Source organism: Myotis myotis, unplaced genomic scaffold (assembly GCF_014108235.1).
Source record: "Myotis myotis isolate mMyoMyo1 unplaced genomic scaffold, mMyoMyo1.p scaffold_m19_p_1, whole genome shotgun sequence".
Lineage (NCBI taxonomy): Eukaryota > Metazoa > Chordata > Mammalia > Chiroptera > Vespertilionidae > Myotis > Myotis myotis.
This window is the reverse complement of record NW_023416313.1, coordinates 48,016,525-48,030,599: the sequence shown is the minus strand read 5'-3', so window position 1 is coordinate 48,030,599 and position 14,075 is coordinate 48,016,525. Positions and strand designations below refer to the sequence as shown.

Sequence of the window (14,075 nt, the reverse complement as noted above, 5' to 3'; positions counted from 1 at the left end):
CATGATTGCACAAATCACAAGGAAGATAAACAATTACCAGGAATCACAGCTATCAGGATGATGCTATTTGGTATACAGGGAAGAACAATTAGAAGGCCTCAGAATTTCAGCTCGTGCATTAATCATATGGTTAAATTTTTTACTGCTGGTAGAGAAGGGACTCAGTACCTTCACTGTTAATAATGTTTCACTCACAGTATTCTCAACATCATAAGGATCTTGGCCACAAACAATCCATATATATATACAAAGATGAAATATGGAAATTAGGCTGAGATGCCATAACGGGTCACGCCCAGACAGGAGGAGGTTGCACACAGATAAGGCCCGGAGTGGACATAGAGACAAGGGGCCAGCAAGCTGCCATGCCCCAGCTCAGGCCGGCCCGGGAGCCAGAGCAGACATGAATAGGGTCAGGGGGGCCAGCCTGCAGCCTCCACGCCGAGCACAGGCCCAGAGAGAAGACGGCGGGCCTGCCTCCTGCGGAAGTAGCTTGGCTCCCTCTCGCCTCCTGCGGAATTGGCGTGGGTCCCTCCCGGAACTCGTGGGCACCAGGGGCTTGCTTCCACCTCCTGCAGAAGCCGCACTTGCTGCTCCTGACAGCACACTGGTTCCTGCCAGCTCCTGCCGAAGCAGCGGGCGGTCTACTGTGTATCGCCCGATGGGCTACTAGTAAGATATAATTGGGTGTTAAACTGAAACCTATAAATAAAATAAATTTCAGGTATTTAAACATCTAAATTCTTAGGAGTCACCACATTGAAGACCATTTTAAGAAAGTTACCAAGCTTTAGATACACCCTTTGTCCGAGAAAGGAAGGGTGTTATCCAAGGCGTCCCTTGAGATAAACTTAACCGTGCAGGTGTTCGCACATGAAGTAGTTGCTAGCGAAGAGACTACTCTAAGCAAGCAGGACCAAGGGTAGGCATCATCAACTGACCGTATATTAACATAATTAAGACTGCCGGAGAATTATGCCACACAAATATATGCAGTTGCAAATCACACAGCACTTTATTACACACACCAATTCCTGGTGCGTGGGTACAGGCTTAATGGGATCCCAGTGGCAATGAGTGTTTGGTACAGCGCTACAGTCCTCTCGGGCTGGTGTCTGGTCAGAGAGTGGTTTCGGTTTTGGGGGCGGGATCACCATCAGAGATTCTGTCAGGGATTCTTGCACCCCGCCCTGGTGTGGGCGGATCAATCTGAGGCTTGGCCATTCTTCTGGCGTCTGGCGGAGTGGAAGCGGGGTCAGCACCCAGGCCAGGGGCAATCAGCGATGCCAAAGGCAGCCCAGCGATCAGCCACTAGTGCAGTGCTGGGATCAGAGCGATCAGCAATGGCAGTGTGTCCGGCGATCAAACAATGATCAACCTGAATGGTGTTTGGCGACCCTTTAAATAGCCTGTGGTACCCACGGCAATCCAGGGGGAGCAGGGGAAATCTGCTAAACAAAATGCATAACAAGATCTCAAGTTTAACATTAGTTCCAATGGGCATATTAGTAAATGAACTCATAAACATACTTGATTTCATTCTCTGGGGGGAGGAGTACATGTCACTACACATATGGTTATCAGGAGTGCAGTCCTGCAGTCCATCAATTCCTAAGTCACACGATTCCTAAGTTAATGATTTTTTAACTAAGTTCTAACAGTATTTCTAATTTCTAACTAAAATCAAACAACATTTCTACTTTAACACCCTTGCTTCAACAGAGAAGATGGCTGGTTTCCTTACTCCCTTGAGCATTTAGTACTACAGTCTCTTTTCCTTGTCAGCCCCGGGCATTTTACTATCCTCATTCTGTAATCTGTCTGCCAACAGTTTGTAAAACTTTTTCAAATAAGTAGACAAGCTGTATTAAAATAAAATCATCCAAAATTTGTCAACAGCACTGACCTACACAACTATAAGTCCTACTATAAATAAGGACTGAAGGAAGTCCAGACAGTTTAAATGAAGGTTCTGACAAAAAAAAAAAAAAAAAAACATTAAGGCCTAACAAAAGGAGACCTAGACATGGTCCTTGTAAAGTAGAGTAGGCAAGGTGGCAAGGGGTAGGGGGGTTTTGGGGGGGGGGGGTCACAGGACAGCAGGCTGAGCCTCTTCACCCCCGCCCTGTCACCCCTCAATCCTATCATATCCTACCCCACACTCTTTATTCCTCCCTAAGTGGACTGAGTCCATCACAGAACTGAATGGATCTAAAAAAGAGGAATGCAGGGTAGTTAAACACAATACAATTGCCCAGTCACACAGTAAAGCAGAAACTTTCAAATCACAAGGTTTCAAATCACAGCTCGGAGTTTCTGGTCTCAGATTCAGCCACTCTCCAGTTTCCCCACCAATTATATTTTTTCAAAAAAGGGACATCTAGAATACTTTTATAATAAAGATACTTTTTTTTTAAAGGGAAAATGGTCTTCTGACAAGTTCTTTTTAATAAAATTGCTTCAACTAAAAAAAATATTTGTTCAAAATTCAAATTTCATCAGCTTTGCCCCATAGATGATATGCTACAGCATAAATCCTGCATGTGACCATTTTCTCACATGATCACTGCAAGGCTTCCTTGTGAATGTTTGTTTTCCTATTCTCATTGCTAACTGGTGGCACTTCAAGCTGAAGAAGATGTTTTTCTTAGCCATTACATATTTGACTAATGCCAGAAACTACTTCCAGTTCTAATCTCATGGTGCTTGCCCTGTTGCCCGAGAGATTTGAGTTTGCTGTATGAAAATAGCAATTTAAAGAGATGAAAGTTTAACAAGTGCTATAAATAGCAAGCAGCCCTCACGCTATTATCGTTAACTAGGGCTCCACACCCAGTTCCTTTTCTATTGTCTATCATTAACTATTATATCTGAAGTGAAACTTGTTTCTGGTACAATCAGTAGAATGAACAGCGAAACCATACAGAGATCAAAGGATTAGTGAAAGAATTTCTCTCTCTCACACAGAGACAAGGAACCTACCTGCTTTCAGAGATTCATGCTGACCAAAGCTCCTCTGGAGTTCATAAGTTTAATGTCCATATCTTCTTCCACTTTCTTTTAAGGAATATCTCAAGTGCTCACCTTATGAAACCTTGTTAACAAGAGAATGACCATTCATGGATAGACATTGCATCCTTAGGTGTCTGAATGAATGCTTTATTCTATACTTACTCTCTCAGTCATAAGAAAGCAGCCTCTTCCCACTAATCTCAGGAATATATTTATACACACTCTAGATCTGCTGGTGCTATAAAATAGAATATTTATAGAGTTGAAATTTTCCAAGCCAGAAAATATTCGGCTTTTCTCAGAAGCATCGTGAGAAAATGTGTGGTAATGGTAGACTGACATGTTGGCTTATCATATTTTCTGAAATATTTGTGTGTTTTTTTAAATTCTTTTACTTCCTCTTCTAAGAACTGGATCAATGTCCTGGTCATTACTGGCCTGCAACGGGTCATCTTTATGATTGGGCCTGTGTTCCTGCTGCCTTTGGTTCTGATGCGCCTAATCCCTCCTGCCCTCTGGAAGTGTGTAGGCATCCACTGCCAGTGTCTGAGTGCTGTGCTAGCTTCTGGTGTTGAGGCAACACATAGGTTTTGGGGACCAGGAAGGTGCTACCTAAGGTGCTCTCTGAGAGGTCAAGTCCCATCAACCCTTGCACTCCACCTTCCCCTCTCTGCCTCAGCGCTTGTCTACAGAGGTGGCTGCCATTTCCTACTCATCACCATAGCTGCCCTCAGACGCCTTGGGAAGTCCAAGGTCATCCAAAGAAGGACCAAGAAGTTCATGCAGCAGAATTTAGACCAATATGTCATAATTAAGCGTACCTGGTGGAAACCTAGAGGCATTGACAATAATGTGCACAGGAGATTCAAGGGCCAGATGTTGATGCCCAACGTTGGTTATGGGAGCAACAAGCGAATGAAGCACTTTCAGAAGTTCCTGGTCCACAATGTCAAGGAGCTTGAAGTGCTGCTGACGTGCAACAAATCTCACTGCAACAAAGCACAGCGTCCCCTCGAAGATCCGCAAAGCCAGTGTGGAAAGAGCAGCCGAGCTGGCCATCAGCGTCACCAATCCCAATGCCAGCTACACAGGGAGAAAACGAATAGACAGCCTGTGTGTGCACATTGTATTTGTGTTAATAAAACCATACCATTCTGCCATTGAAAGGGGGGCTTCCTAACTGAACATGCCACTGTGCGGTTTTCTCTCTGCTGCTGCCAACACGTTGGAGCAGGAAACCTTCTGAGGTGGCCCCTCCTTGTAGTTCCAATGTGACCTGGGGCATAAACCCCTGCTTTTGTCATACTACCCCTTTCTGTATATAAAGTTTCTATCATCTCACTACTCACTGTCATCTCAGGGTGAAGTCCAGGCCAGAGTGGGGCTGAGTCCCTGAGAAGTGGCCAGCATCTTCATCCCTGTCTTGTCCTCAGTTGTGTAAAAAATGGAATGTGCAGGCCTTGGGAGTTGATCTGACTGTGTTTAACATCTGACTCGCCTGACGCTCCACTCACCAGATGTGTGACCTTGGGCAGAGCTATTTGCTCTTCCCAGACCTTTAGTTTACGTATCATAAGCCATTCTAATCACATCAACCTCGTTAGAGTTACGATGAAGTTTAAGTGAATTACACACGGAAAGCACTTGGAACAGTACCTGAGAAATAGAGTGAATCCATAGTGCTATAAATTTCTGAATTTTACTGTTACTAAAAGAAGAGTTGTTTTCTCTGAACTACCACACAATTCAGGGCATTCTTAGGGCTGTAAATAAAGTTCGTCACATGCAGCACTTTGAGTCTTATGCTATGATAACCTCTTCTACATATTAAAGACTCCTACCAACTGGGAGAATTACACTCACTGATATTAGAGATGATGAAACTGCAGCTATCATATGAAGAAATGACCAAAGAAATAGAGCCAAAAATCATTGAAAAAATATTATAGAGCTAGGTCCTGTAGTAAATTAATAGGAATATTATGTTCTCATTCTAAATAATAGTCACTTTCATAAATAATATTATATTTGTAATTCTTATTACATATTTTTCTTAAATAGAGCCCCCAATGTTTCATCTCTCCCTACAGAATCTAAATTTGTCACTGAAATGTTCTTACATTTAAAAAATAAACCCATTTAAGAACTTTGTGCATGCCATGCATGCATTCCAGAAAAATAGATAAAGTTTTTCCTATTAGTTCAGGGAGTTCATCTATCCCCTTAAAGCTCAGCTAGAAATTTCTGAGGGAGAACCCCTGGTTTTAAGGAAGAATTGGCTGAGTTTAGCATTGTATGCAACTCAGTGTAGCATCAGTTGAAAAGGAATAAGATATAATGGCTGTCCTACATTTCCTCACCTGCACCTCAGCTTCACTGCCTTTCTTCCCACCTATTTCCCCAGCTGCTCACATGTCTTTGGCTTTTCTGCAGCCCCAGCCCACAAAGCCTTGGGGTGGGGGAGGGGGGGACGGGGGGGGGGGTTGGTGGGGGGGGGGGGTACTGATGCCCTGGCAAGGGTGAGGAGAGAGCTTGAAGTGCTCTTTCATGTGGGTTGTCTTCAAAACAAACATTCCTCAGGAGAAAGGTCACACTCATGAGGGGTAGAGAAAGAGGAGGGTTTCTTTTTCTTATTGCCAACTATTTCAAATAAGCCCCTGGCTTCTTGCATGCTCCCATCAAAACGTATTTTTATACCTAACTCACCACACCATGCTAATGTGGTCTATTTATTTTTCCTCCAAACTATGAGGTTTTGACATATGAGTATTATATTATTCATCATTGTGATTCAAGTTCTAGAACATAGTAAAGCATTAATAAATGGTTATTGAATGAATGAAGAGGATGGAAATAACTGTATTTTCTTAACTACCTTTTATACATATTGAATAGGACCCATGGAACCAAAATATCTTTTCCTAACATAATAACCATAAAGCATTATGCAGCATGTGACCAACAACTTATATTTTCTTTTCATCGTAGTAGAAATTGGTAACAAAGTCTGAGACAGTATCTATGAATATGTAAAGTCTTTGAGGTTGAAACTAAAAGATTTATGTTACTTGTGCATTTCTTTTTGTGCTTATTCCAATGTTGCTAGTTTGTAACCTTTGAGTGCATTGATAACTTTAATAATAATTAAAATAAGTATACTACTACCAGGAGATGGCATACTGAATGGCATACACAAGAAGGCACGTGGCATTCCTATAATAAAACTGGCAGGCTGAAATGAAAAGATTTCTTCTAAAGCAAGATCATCTTGGGCTTCCATTCAGTTGGCCTTCATAACCAGACTAAAGGTTACCATTATGGCTGAATGCATGTGTTTAACCTTGGCCAGCCACCTTAATGCTTAGGGATTTCCCGTAATGAGTTAGGAGACGAGGTGAATTCCCAGAAGGAGCCCTAGATGTGAAACTGACCAGAGTCCAGGTCTTTATCAGCTGATTTATTTTCACACGCTGTCCTCAAAGGTACTTTACTGGCAGAAGCCAGTTACTGTCAGTTTAGAGTGAAAATGCTGGCTCTTGGGTTCATTGGTTCTCTTTTATAAGATTGCTTGAATTCACAGTTGGAGTGGTGTGTGTGTGTGTGTATGTTGTGTAATGGTTAAGAGCCTGGATTCTGGAATTTGACTTGTGCAAGTTATTTAATCTCATTGGGCCTCAGTGTCTTCAAGTGTTAAATGAAAACAATACAACCTAATGATATCATAGGTTTGTTGTGAGGGTCAAATGAGTTAATGAATACAAAGCACTTGGAACACTGTCTGAAACATAACTGCTAAAGAAGTGTTAGCTGTTTTTACTATATTACATCGATACAGCATTCCATTCTTCTTACGTCCGAATAATATTGGGTCCCTATTAAATAGGGCAATGAATGGAAAGTGTCTATGTGGGAAGGGACACTGTGTGACTTATTCCTGGAAATATTTTAGGTTTTGTAATGAAGTGGAGGAAGCTTTTCGAGTAGAAACTGCTCGGTGGAGATTCAGGGACTAGAGAGCACATGTAGAAACAACCCACCTCTTTGCTGATGATCTACCTAATCATCTGGCTATAGGCAAAAAGTGAATAAACAAAATAAGGGGTATTAGGAAATGCATATGCAACTCCAATAAATTTTCTACCTAAGAATTTCATAGTCCTAGGAATTGACCAGTGAGAACAGTACTCCATCCTTTAGCTGGGAGCTTGAAGCACAATGTCAGGGTTCTGACCAATGGAAAGTGATATAATTTTAATAGTCTCCTTGATATCTGTCTTTCTCTGACTGGCTCACTTCACTTAGCATAATCTCCAGGTCACAGAATACCATATGATTTCACTTATATGTGGAATCTAAAGAACAAAATAAACTAACGAACAAAATAGAAACAAAGGCTTGAATGCATGGAACAGACTGACAGATGTTTAGAGGAAGGGGGGTGAGGTGGCTGGATGAAAGAAGGTGAAGGGATTAGCCAAAAAACATATATACATGACACATAGACACAGACAACAGTGTGGTGATAGCCAGAGGGAAAGGGGGTGGGGGAAGGTGGAGGTGGGCAAAAGGGGTAAAAATGGGGTTAGAAAGAAACTTTGCTTGGGGCAATGGGAGCACAGTGCAGTGTGCAGATGATGTTTCATTGAATGGTACACTTGAAACCTGTATGGTTTTGCAAACCAATGTCACTTCCACAAATTCGATTAAGAATAAATAGTCTCATTGGGAAATAGCTCACAACAAGCTCGCCAAATCCACTTACCTCCCCTGCATTCACCCACTGGATTTATCCACAGCATTTGACTTGGAATACTCTCCTCCCTTCACTTCCACATCACACTCGCCTGGTTTTCTTTTTACTTCTCTGGTCCACTCATGCTCAGTGCCCTGTGCTGATCACCTTCCTCAGCGCTAGAGGTTATAATTCTTTAGAGCTTTGCCCTAGGTTCTATTCTCTCTTTCTGTATTTTCTCCAGGTGATTTAATCTATTCTTACGGTTTTACTCACTTTCTAGAGAATAAATTATACACTTACTTATTGAGCCTAGACTTCTGTTCTGACCACAGGAATCATAATATTCTACTTCCTAATTGAAATCTCTATTTTATTGTTCCTAACCCAACATATCTAGAAGTGATTTGACCTCCGAATTTATTTCTTCTGCTGTCATTTTTATCTTAATAAAGGGCAACATCAATCTGGAAATTCACTTTGATTATTTCTTCTCTGTTACTTTCTATCTTCAAATTGATCTAAAACATACACTTCTCTCCATTCCACTGCCATCGTCATAACTCAAGCCACCCTGTTATCTAAAAGACTGGTAGCTTCCTAAATTGCCTCCCCACTCTTTCTCTTTCCTCTGACTAATGCAGGCTCCACACAAGAACTTGAAAAAATCTTTCGAAACATGCACCAGAGCACAAAATAAATAAACCAAATGTGGAGAGGCTGAGTGGACAACACAAGGTGACTCTAAGTGACTGCACACAGCTCTTTCCTTTCTGATCTCAACATGGCTGCTGTCCCAGTATATACATTCCTGCTGAATGACTTACTGACTTCCAGAGTGTTTCACCTTTTTCCATGATGCCAGCACCTGCTTTTGTGTTTCACTCCAATTCCAGCCAACATGCTTGGAAAGTTTGCTCTCAGCATTAGTTACCTTTCTGGTACCCAGGTTTCTTAGTTCCCCAGTAGTTTACAATCAGAGATCTCCATATCCTCTTCACGTCAGTCACCATTCCTGTTACCATAATGTAGGCTTCAGCATCACTCAGTACTGCTCCACCTACATGTTTCAACATGCACCTCCTCTCTCTGCTTGCAATCCTCTCTTCCCCCACATCTTCCAGTTCCTGATGCCTGCGCACCTGCTCTTGAAAGTCATCAAAGACTCTAAGTCATCAACCTCCTCCTCATCTGCAGTCTCATTAGTCCTTTTCTGGAAACAATGCAGCCAAGATTTCATTGCAAGGAAGAAGCCACTCTTCCATGTTCTCTGACGTAACCAACCATAACTGAAAAAATTACAAGATGGCTTAGTGGAGTCACACACACAAACACATAAATACACACAATGGGGAAAAAGGCAACAAACTATATACAGTTGAGTGTTTTTCAGAAGAGACAATTACATGCAATCGAAACTTTTATTTTTCTCCAGATTTTAATCTGCAAAGACATGCACTTTAGTTCTTATATTACAAGCAATCACCTTTGGTAACATTAGACCTTTTTATTCATCATTTTTAAAATGACATATTTAATTAACATATTACTGCAGCCAGACAGCAAGATAATCAGAAAAACAAAGACTTCTTTTCTAGTTACCTTTCCTGCCAACTCCACGGAGCAAGGAGAAGGGTCAGGTGAGATAACGTGTATGAAAGTGCTTCTGAAACTACACAACAAGTATAATGTGAGCTGTTTGGTCACCTTCCATCTGCTTATTCACATGAAGGCAATAAAGTTCTCCCCAAGGAACAAGGATATAAAATTCAGAATGGGGTGAACATTCCTTAAATGAGGTAAAAATAAAACATAAAAATTTCTACACATTAAAAAATAATTTCAAATGTTACTGCTTCAGATTTTAATTGTACCAAATTAAAGTGTGAGTTTGCTTTTTCTAACTGTTTTGGCAGAATAGAATTCATTCAGTACTAAGAGAGGGTTCAGGGCTCATGGTTGAAGTTTCTTTCAGAGATCCTTTAACTACAGCATGGTATAAAAGAAGCATAAAGAGCCCTAACCGGTTTGGCTCAGTGTATAGAGCGTCGGCCTGTGGACTCAAGGGTCCCAGGTTTGATTCCGGTCAAGGGCATGTACCTTGGTTGCGGGCACATCCCCAGTGGGGGGTGTGCAGGAGGCAACTGATCGATGTTTCTAACTCTCTATCCCGCTCCCTTCCTCTCTGTAAAAAATCAATAAAATATATTAAAAAAAAAGAGGCATAAAGAAAATATTTCTTTTGTCCACCAAGTAATAATTTCTTTCGTTGTTGCTAAAGCCACATAATTTTAAGTCAGTATTTAGATGTCCCCTTTTCACATTTTTATTTTTGAAAGGAAGTCTTTCAGTGGAGTTCACATGTGAGTTGTTTCATCTGAGAGTTCAGTTACTGTCAGTGACAAGAGATGGGGGTGCCATGTTCTCATTCCTTTGAAACTCATCCCAGAGAAGAGGAAGTCAGTCATGGTAAATGAAAAACATGAGTAAAGTAGCACTGGACCACACAGATAAAACCAGATCTTTTGTATTTTTTACTCTCCACTGTAGAACTTAGTATTCTCCTTGTCACAATCACTGTCCTAGCAATAAGCTGGGAATTACAGCCAAAAAAAGTCAGACTGGTGTTATTCCATGATTTTGTGCAATAAAAGTAAACTCAGACTTGAGAAATAAGATAGTTTAACAAATGTGAATATGACATTTTATTTAGAAGCTTTTGTAGGAGTGGTGATAGGAGAGGAAATGGTTCTATTTTGAGTAAGGATTACTACATGATTTCAATTAAGAATTAAAGCAGAAAGAGACCCCATTAGGAGTTCGAAGTGTTATTAGCGATGTGAGCCAACAATAAATTTCTCTAAGCTACATAAGCTATAGTGTCATCCTTTCTAATATGATGATACTCATGAATACTATATTTCTGAGATTCAAATGAAACATCATTTACCAGTATCCATTCATCAAATATCGGCCACCTACTGTATTCAAGAAAGTGGGCTGGACACCGTGGCAGACTTGGTGGTGTTTAAAATAACCTGTTTTTATAAACTTAAAAGCAAAGAGGTAGGTCAATAACATCAACATCAAGAACAGTAAAAACAATTTGATAATGTTAAGCACCATAAAGAATTAAAATAATGTGATATGAAAATCAATGCCATGAGAAAGTGCTTGGAAACTGTAAAATGTTGTACTGATAAATGCTGTTAAATTAATTGAGAATATGGATAAACTGGAGAAAAGTTTTTGATGACTTGTTTCTATAAGCACTCCCCTCCACCCTTATTTATCTTGCTTAATAAATTAGGATAGGAATCAATTACCTAATACAGTGTCTTACAAACTCTATATGCTCAGTAAATATTTGTTGAATAAATGAGTGCTTAACAATCTTCTCAATATTATTTTGAGGAATACTTGGGAAAAATTTCTCTAGTTGGAAACAAAAAGGCATTACTTAAGTTATTCTTAATAATTAGAATAATGCTTTTTTAGAGTCTGTAACGTATTTTTTATGACATTGGTTTCAGAGGAAAGGGCTTATTCCATTGATTAACTGTTGTGAAATGTGAGTGCAGTATAAACAAAGTAGAAAATGCATTGGTTGTGGTACCAGAACCCCTGCATGAAAATCCTTGTTCTGATACCCATTAGCTTTAGGAAAACTGTAATTTTCTGCCTTGGTGTCCTGGTCGGCAGAATAGTAGACTGAAGCAGATGATGCTAAAATCCCTTCCAGCTTCGATATTTTCTTTCATGCCTTAATACAGCGGTTCTCAACCTGTAAGTTGCGACCCCTTTGGCGGTCGAACGACCCTTTCACAGGGGTCGCCTAAGACCATCCTGCATATCAGATATTTACATTATGATTCATAACAGTAGCAACATTACAGTTATGAAGTAGCAACAAAAATAATTTTATGATTGGGTCACAACATGAGGAACTGTATTTAAAAGGCCAGAAGGTTGAGAACCACTGCCTTAACACAAAGGGTATTATTTAATGGAAGACATTTAAGCTTTATAAAATAGACTTAAGTTTTCACCATGTTTAAAATAATGTTAGCATATTTTTGCATTGATAAATTGTGCTTAAATCTTAGAATGGCAAAACTTTAAAAAGATATTGAGATATTCTAATGTAGCTAAAAGTGTACCCTCCTCCTGTCCCCCACTAGCCACACACTTTGGGCTATTTGGGGAGTAGTATATGACCAATTCTACACAGCTAAAGCTAACTCAGTGGCGTACTTATTGAGTTGAATAGTTCTGGATAAGCAAAAGAGAAGTTTTCAGTTACTTAAGCATACACCCACCTTTCCATCTGCTTAGACTTTGTTGTTTCATGAATGACAAAACAGCCTGGCCAACCACTTGCTGAAGCAGTACATTCAAGCAATTTTATTAATAATGCATTCTAAGAACTCGTAAAACCTTACATGCCTCACACACTAATCACAAGACTGTAATCAAAATATTATTTTAAACAATATATTCATGAAGGTGTTTGAATGAGCCTTCCTTAAAGTAGGAAGTCCCAATTATCCCAAAGCAATTAAGGTAGAAAGACAATTTAATATTTATTAAGCATCTACATTGTGTGTAACTCTGTGCTGGACTTTTAATACACTTTCTCACTTTAAATCTCGTCAGAAACTAGCAAGGCTAGATTCAACTGTTCCCATTTGCAAGATAGTCTCAGAAAAGTAAGCCACTTAAACTTCCAGAGCTAATTGAATTCAGGCCTCTGAAACCTCAAGGCCCTATACTTTACTTACCACACACCCCTTCCCGGTAACTATGCTTGAGTGTACAGTATTATGTTTTAGGAGATAAAAATATAAATTTTAGACATTAGTGTGAAACAAATGTCTAAAAGACTAACATTAGTTCTTATGCAAAATAAGAACCCATTTGATAAGTTCCGAGGTCATATGTTTGGTGCTGTGTCTACACAGATTCATTCTTTTTCTTGGAAAGCAGTCCCTGCTTGCCCTCTACTTTCTTTTGCTAATTTTTGGCCTTTTTCTTATTCTCACTTAAATGCCACTTCCTAAGGAGGCCAACTTTGATCGCAGATGTACAAAATTCCCTTTTTGCTCTCAGATCATCCTGTGCCTTATTATCATTTATCCCACAGCCTTCACACTAGCCAGCCGTGGGCAAACTATGGCCCGCGGGCCGGATCCGGCCCCTTTGAAATGAATAAAACTAAAAAAAACAAAAGGACCGGACCCTTTTATGTAATGATGTTTACTTTGAATTTATATTAGTTCACACAAACACTCCATCCATGCTTTTGTTCCAGCCCTCCGGTCCAGTTTAAGCACCCATTGTGGCCCTCGAGTCAAAAAGTTTGCCCACCCCTGGCTGGCCTTTCCTAAACCCGAGATGATATTATCCCAGCTAACAAAGCTTTCTCTCCCGCCGGCCTGGTAACCTGCCCTCCGCCCATTGGTTAGCCCCTGCTCTTTCCTTAGCAGCCATGTGGCCTTAGCAGCTGCATGGCCTCCAAACGCAGCTTTCAAGGGGGAGCCTGGGTACAGCCGCCCAGCAAGGAATCCCAGCCACAGCCAAACAACGCTGTCTGGATGGGGACTGGGATGGCTTAGTAGCTGCCTGAAGCCCTGGCAGCCCTGGGGCTCCAAATGGACCCCAGCCACAGCGACAGAAACCATAGCTGCCTTGTTCACTACTGTGTCCCCATCACCAAGATCATGCCCTTGCATGTAGTGCAGGTGCTCATAAACATTTATTGCTTGAATAACATGTGTCCAATATTGTGGAAAGTTCTAGAAGACTCTCAAAACATATGACCTTTAATTAGCTTATTTGCATGTTTTTGTCCTATATGATCTATATCTACACTAATAAAAGAGAAAAATGGTAATTGGCGTACGGCGCTACCCTTTTCATTGGCTAATCAGGGCTATATGCTAATTAACTGCCAACTGAGATGGCAGTTAACTGCCAACAAATATGGCGGCTAATTTGCATATGTAGGCACAATGCAGGGAGGCGAAAGGGAAAGCAGGAAGAAGCCCCCTGCCACTGACAGTGATTGGAAACCCAGGGGGGAGCTAAAGGTGGCCCTGGGGCCACCTTTGCCTTGCCCCCCAGCCATGATCAGAGAATCAGGTGCCTTTTCCGCCCTGGCCAGTGATAGCAAGAAGTAGGGGTGGAGCCAGCGATGGGAGCTGGACACGGTCGAAGCTGGCAGTCCCGAGAGCTAGGGGTCCCTTGCCTGGGCCTAAAGCGGAGCCCACGATTGCAGGCCGCTGCCACTGCGGGTCCCCGCTGCCCGGTCTGGATGCCTAGGTGAGAGGCG

General features: G+C 41.1%; 1 pseudogene; it reads left to right on the top strand.

The window, feature by feature from the left end:
- Window positions 1–3,504: 3,504 nt before the first annotated feature.
- On the top strand, window positions 3,505–4,192 carry LOC118671590 (annotated as a pseudogene).
- The last annotated feature ends 9,883 nt before the right edge of the window (window positions 4,193–14,075 follow it).